A 7,762-nucleotide genomic window follows, 5' to 3' on the forward strand; every position below is an offset into this window, starting at 1 on the left:
GTGCGAGAGAGACTGTTTGTGTGCGTGTGCGTATAATGTGTATATGTGTGTGTGTGTGGGGGGGTGAGAGAGAGAAACACAGCGAGAGAGATAGATAGAGAGTAAATGGCCCGGAGAAAGTTTATGAGGCGTCCCTGCATCCATAGTCATGACAAACTAGGGAATCCCCCCCCACCCCCCTTGCCCCCCCCCCCCCCCCCACCCATGTCCCCTACACCAAGATACAGGAAGCTCTACGGACCGGAAGCTGCGATGGGCTGCTTTGAGGCGTGTAAAAAAAAGATAATAGCCTGTTAAAACCAGCGGGGTAGAGAGATAGAGGGAGGGTAAGAGGAGACATCAGACATTACCAATAGAGATTTGTGTGACATGTCACAATATGACTCCATTGTCCTCCTGTGAAATACGCGAGGGAGACATTAAGCTGTATTTAGGAATAGAGATTGAAAAGAAAGTAGATCATAAATATGAGGAAGCTTGCTTATATCACAGCATTAAATCTTAGAACGCTAGGTGGAGTGGTTGCAGTGGTCATCCATTTGTCTGGGCAGCGGCAGGTTATAGTTAAGAGAGAGGTCTTTTGACCAAGGTCACTGGTTTGAGTCCTGGCTGGGGAAAATCAGGCTTGGAGAGGAGGAATAAGAAGTGGCCTCTGTTCCCTCAACAGCCACCACTTAAGTTCCCTTGATTAAGACATGACCTTGATCAAGGTGCCAAGCTCCCAATGGCTTCCCCATACTTGCTTAGTGGCCAACAGAATAAAGACTGTTATACTGTGTCCTATACTCTCCCTGTAAGTACTGCTCCACACCTCATTGTGAATAACAATGTCATCGTTGTCCACTTCCTCGGTTAAAACTACTGTACTGTATGTATTACGCTGCAAGGTTCTAGCAGGTGTACAACCTGTGGTACTGTCCATGGTGCTGAACACCTTCAGGCTCTGTTGTGCTTGTTCTTCTTTTTCGGTTATTACTTTTCTGCCGTTATTTTCCACCTTATAAGACACATGCCTTCATTTCCTCCCTGAATCAGTGAACGCATATTTCCCATTTTATTATTCATCAGAGCTTTTTTCTGTATTGTGTGCTATGGAACAACACACTGCTCTGTGTGTGGGGGCCATGTAATATCTTTGATATGTAAGCATACTGTATTTTCTGCACAGTATATGTAATTCAAATTCCACTCAGCTAAGCTCACTTCCATGATATTGGAACACAGTAGATGCTGATGATATGCATTAATATGCCTCGTTTGAATAAGGAAAAGACTGTAAAGCCTGGGGAAACATGATGGGATATGCAGTCCTGGAATAAATGAGACCTTTCTGATCTGTCTTTCATGTTACCTGCCACACCTTGGACTTTTCATTTAGTGGCAACTAGTTAAATATTCATGACTGGGGTCCTTTTTCACAGGCATCAGGAAACCCCTAGTGTTTCCACTTTTTATTCTATTTGTGTAGAGACATTTTCTCCTTGATAAGTCAAACATTCACACGATGAACTCTGCCGACTAGACCCACTTGTTCAAGTTTTACACTGTGACAGGAATGACTAAAATTTTTCCCCCCATAAACGAAGCAGGAGGTACCTCTTTGTGAGCGGCGTGCAGGTGCGCAAACTGTGCAGAAAATACAGTATGCTTACATATCAAAGATATTAAATGGCCCCCACACACACAGAGCAGTGTGTTGTTCCATAGCACACAATACTGTAAAAAGCTCTGATGAATAATAAAATGGGAAATATGCGATCACTGATTCAGGGAGGAAATGAAGGCATGTGTCTTAAGGTGGAAAATAACGGCAGAAAAGTAATAACCGAAAAAGAAGAACAATCACAACAGAGCCTGAAGGTGTTCAGCACCATGGACAGTACCACAGGTTGTATACCTGCTAGAACCTTGCAGTGTAATACATACAGTACAGTAGTTTTAACCTAGGAAGTGGACAACGATGACGTTGTTATTCACAATGAGGTGTGGAGCAGTACTTACAGGGAGAGTATAGAACACAGTATAGAACAGTCTTGGAGAGGAGGTGTGTTAACCTGCCTGTGCTCATATGCTGGTTTCCCTTAACAGAGAAAATGCAGTCATTTCACTCATTTGGAGGAAATCGCAGTAGTAATTGCTGGTATCATCAGTGATTTCACATCCGAGCCGCAATGGCGGGCTAGTGGATGTCAGAATTCAATCACTGTGCCTCTTCTCCCGCAGTTTTTCTGCTGGAAAAGATAATTGTGGCTTCATCTATACTGACATACTTGTTTGTGTTGCTATTGCCATCTCATCCGTTAAGTAGGCCTATGTAAAGAGGTAAGCATGACACCCTGACGCTGCGCAAACAATATTCACCTGTTATTTGAGAAGGTGAATTTGACATTTCGTTCCTGCTTTGATGCATGTTTGTGTCTTGCCAACGTTAGCGGCGCGTAATTATGCCTGCAGCCCTCTATTATGTGAACGCCATTCTGTCAATACTGCAGGCTCAGGATGGCAGAGGGTGGCGTTAGTACCAGCTTAATAGTACCTTGAATAAGTGCTGTGTGACACTTGAATGATGATGCCTGATTTATGCGTGGTTGCGCGCCGTGTCGCACACCACAAATAGCTGATCTTCAGTCTCTTGTGAGCTTGTAGATCAGCTATTCCCGGTGCAACACTGGAGTGCAACTAAGCTTAAGAACAACAGAGCAGTCTCAGCTTCCGTAGAGCTCTGGCTTCTTTGCAACATTCATTCAGACTCTGGTAGAATCAGTTATGAGCTCTCGGCAGCCAGAACCCTGACAGCTTCTTCACTACGTGCACCCATTTTGCAGGTGGTATCCGGGCTGTGTTTGTTTTATATGAACTCACCGCTAACCCCACTCGCTACAAATCATGCTGAAAGAGGGGAAGAGAGTAGAATAAACCTCCATCACAGGAGATGGGAAAAGTACCTTTTAAGATCAGTCAAAGCCTCTGCTAATAGGGGTGATCCATCCTGGGCTTTCAAAATGTCACATTCGGGCCTCGTTCATTTGCATAACCTCTAAAGCGTTCCAAAGAGCATGGACCGCATTGATTTAGCCAGTGTCCCGGGAGATGCTCCCGGTGTTGACACAGCCGTTGAGGCAAGTGCTACTACACCACTTCTTAATCCACTAAACTGGCCACGCGCAGGCAGGCAGGCACTCCCCTGCAGTTTTATAGCTTCCAGTCATGTGCTCCATCCATTGCACACGTACTCACACACCTTAATCTGCTGACTACTCCTGTGTAAATATCATCAGCTGATCTTTGATAAATCACACAATCGTTTGAGGCCCGCACAAGTGTAGCCAGGGTATGCTATAGTACAGTATAGTACTTGCATATAGCCTGTATATCCTACACGCACGCACGCACGCACGCACGCACACACAGCATACCTAAGGCCATTTCCTCCACAGAATAAAAGTGAAAAGGCCTAATTATAAACAAATATTCTGCACTATTTCACATTAGATCTCAGTGAGGAAAGAAAATGCAATTCAAGCCTTTTAATTTCTTTATTCAGTGGCGGAATGGGCTTCCATACATAATCTCCTCATACCTGATGGAAATGTAATTCTCATTAGCAAACCATAGCCTTGAAAATAAAAAAAGATCGTTCTGAGAGGTATTTGAAAACATTTTCTTGCCATCCCCATTCACAAGTTAATGTGAAACCGGGTGTCTATGTGACCAAATCAAGTACTACATTCTGCATTCTTTAAGATTTATATTCTTTTCATGCCAATTTTTGCTTTTTTACTGTAGCTAGCAGTGTAGAGAGAGGAAACTGAGGTCAGGGAACTCGGAGCACAAAATGCTCACATACTTTGCACTATTGCACCTTGCGGATGCGTACTTTTTGTATAATGTAAGCTTTCAGCAAATGTGCACAAAGATGGACATAATGAACACAGAGTATGGATAGAAGTATCCATACACCTACTTAACGTTGAGTATAAATGGGCCATAAGGCCAAGTGTTGGCTAACTTACTGGGATCAATGAGTAAAGCATAGAGACAGGAATAACGGTGAGTTAAATTATACAGCCGTAGACAAGGGATCATCTAAGCATCATTTATCACCCCCTCTCACCCCCCAAGTTGTTAATCCCTCAGGGCAGTGTTTCCATACTGATCACTGTCTGTGACACAAGGGTCTGGCTAAAAGAAATTAGAAAATACGTGGTGGTTGACGGCTCAGAAAGTAACTATCAACTCCATATTTCTGTTGTCCAGTGCATGTTAGACCATTTTAGACCATCCCACTGAAATGAATTATTAATGAATTAATAATAATAATAATAACTAGTAACTACATCCTCCTATAATTCTACAAACCTCTGAGTGAGACCAAATTGTGGTGAGGCCAAAATTGGTTCTGCCTGGTTCTCCTCAGTGGCTGGACCAATTGATCTGAAATTGCACACAGTCATTGACCATTACCATGTGCATGGAACTGCGAAGCCCGTTTTTCTCAGCTGTTCATTAGCGTTTTTGTGTAAAAGAATGTCGCCATGGTTACGTTGCCAGATCATGTGCGCATATCCCCCCACGGATGCTTCGACCGGGTATGGACTAGTACTAGTAAGTATAGGGGTGCCCTGGTGGCTCACCTGGTTAGAGCACATACCACACAAATAAGGCTAAAGTCCTTCCTGCAATAGTTCAAATCCAACTCGAGGCCTTATCCACATTCCATCGCCCCCCTCTCCCAAATAATCCCTCATCTGAACATACATTTCAGTTTCTGTTAAAGTTCCTATTTCAGTTTGCTAAAACTTTTTGTTTGTCCATATCTATTGTTTTTTGTGTTTGTGTGAGTGTCAGTTTTATTTATACCATTTACCATGCTTTTTAGCAGTGTATCTTATCATGGCATTGAAAAAGAACACTAATATATTTGACACCGCAACCAGCCAACAATTCCTTATTCATGTACTCAATCCACATGACAATAAAGCATTAGCATGCACGATGGTGGTGTATTATATTGAAAAGTAAAAGAGCGCTGTACTTCATATGCTTGGGGCATTGAATCGATTGGGAGCTCCACCATCAAATAGAGAGAGAGAGAGAGAGAGAGAGAGAGAGAGAGAGAGAGAGAGAGAGAGAGAGAGAGAGAGAGAGAGAGAGAGAGAGGGAGGAGTGAGGCTGAGTGTGATTCATGGAGGGGTTTAGGAATGATGATGAAAATCGATGTGGAATAATAAATGAGAAACAACTGGGCAGATTATGGAGGTTATTAGGATATGGAAAGAAAAAAAAATAAAAGAAAAAAACCTGGCTGGCTTTGTCCTTTCAATTGAGTACAACAGGAAACAAGGCTGAGAACGATATAATGTGGTTATACAGTTGTAGCGTGCATATGCTACTGCATATATTGCTTATAGTTAGGTTTGAATGATAGCGGTGTACTGTACACAGTACAATGGTGTCGTACACCAAATATAGCAGTGATGCAAGCTCTGAAAAAAAAAAAAAAATAGTGCAATAATGCAAGCTTGTACATCTACTATTTTGCAGATCTATATGCTACGCGTTGCAAGCTTGTAGATCTGCCATTCTAGGATTTTGTAGATATGCTATTTTCTGCTAATTCAGACTTTAGATGAAAGGCTTTAACCGACAGACTTTGACTTTTTGAATGAATGACTGGAGCAGCAATGAGAAATGGGAAAGTGGCTGGATTGGGGGGGTTCTTTTGAGCAAGGTACTCAGTCCCCTGACTACTTCAGTGGAGCTGCTCTGTGGCCAACAGCCACAGACTGCAGTTGTACCGAGAGTTGAATTAAGACTCAGGATTTTGCAGGGACTCTATATAGTATGCTCCCAGGTGTAACTATGTGGCTGAACGACAGAGCTGCAGTGCAGAACAAAAACGTTGCATGTGCACTATAGTATATATTCCCGGGATGAATACAAGTATAGGAACCTCTCCAACAACAATACATATCTGGCTGCGAAGAAGGATGTATACGTTATTTTGCAAACTCACACAGTCACCTCACCTGGAGTGCTTGAGGAAGTTGGTTGAATATTATGCCATAGCACTGGGTGGCAATGCAATCTCACACATACAAACACTGCAAGGAAATTAAAGACAAAACCTAGGTACCATGGCCTTTATCTTTAAGAAAACATACAGAAGCTGTCTGCAGATTAATTAAAACCATATAGTGATATGAATATGCCTGTGGGTGTACTGGCAAATAAGCAGACAGCGAGCGTCTTTCGAGGAGCTTGACCAAAAACAAACTGGAGAGCTGTGTAGCGGACAGGCGAAAGCACAGATAGTAGAGAACGAAGCTAATCTGCACGCAGCAGCCTTAAAGGAGTTGTATGAAATGCACCACGTTTAGCTGGATGGGGCTAGCCGTGCTCCAAGTTGAACAAGGACGTGGTTCTATCGCTTTGATTTCAAAACTAATTTGTCCTATCAGAACACCACCAGAACTGCCAGTATTGAGACTGATAGAATTCTCATCGGTACTGGTGCCAGGGACCGGCCTTGGTAGGGACACAGTGTGTGTGTGTGTGTGTGTGTGTGTGTGTGTGTGTGTGTGTGTGTGTGTGTGTGTGTGTGTGTGTGTGTGTGTGTGTGTGTGTGTGCGTGTGCGTGCGTGTGTGTGTGTGTGTGTGTGTGTGTGTCGCTTTTATGAAAGCCACAAGTAGCCAACATTACAATAACCAGCTGTCACTGTCTTCACATAATATGGTGATTTTAATGTGTGGTTGTTCTAGCCTTGGGGAATATGCTGTTGTATTATTTCTCTTAGCCTGTGCTCTGTTGAGTAATCCAAAGTATTGCTTCCATTTGACAGTGGCTTGAATAGTTTATGTATACTGTATCTTTAAAAAAAAACGGTTGGTTTCAAAACACGAATCAATGCTCCTCAATAACTATTGTAAATCAGGAGTGGATGGAATAAATCACAGGACAGGAATAATAAATAAATAAAGGAAAACAGCTGCCGGTCAATATTTCGAGGATTGGTCTTCGACAAAATAGGCACTGAATTCCATGGCCACTCAGGATTCATATCATTGAACAACATTCAATACATTTACCACAGGCACAGTACAGCAGCTGTATCCATTGGGACAGCATGGCTGGCCACCCAGCAACGGATACTTCCTACAGTATTATTAATGGAACTGTCCGTGAGACAATGAATCGTTTATTTGGAGTGCTGTTCTTGTCTTCTTTATCATTATTAACTATTTATTTTAAAAAAAATCTGTAAAGAAATAGAAAGAAAATAATATGCTTTTTAAAGTTGTGGAATACAAGTATTGCTTTTCCCCAAACAATTATGATTGTGAAATAATCATTTTGTCGGGTCCAGTCGGGTTTGTTTTGTTTAAGATGACAGCCATCGCTATTAACATTACCACTCGGATGGTGCAGTGGTAAAGTCACTGCCCACCACCACGGAGGTTGTAGGTTCAAATCCACTGTGGTACAACCGGCTTTGTCGAGCGTCTACACAAACACAATTGACCCGTGTTCGGGGGAGGGAAGCTGGATGGGGACGGTGACTCGGCACCTGTCAGCGGGGAGTGTTGGGCGGGAGGAGTAGGACGAAGGCTCTTTGTCCTCCTGGTGGGGGCTCCTCACTGGCAGGTCAGTCAGTAGGATACGAAAGCAGTGACAACACAGAAATGGGTAGCACTTGCTATGCATCCCATGTGTATAACGCATTATACACATACTTATAAGGCATTGTAATCTGATCATAAT

Source organism: Gymnoscopelus braueri (assembly GCF_963280865.1).
Source record: "Gymnoscopelus braueri genome assembly, chromosome: 4".
Taxonomy (NCBI): domain Eukaryota; kingdom Metazoa; phylum Chordata; class Actinopteri; order Myctophiformes; family Myctophidae; genus Gymnoscopelus; species Gymnoscopelus braueri.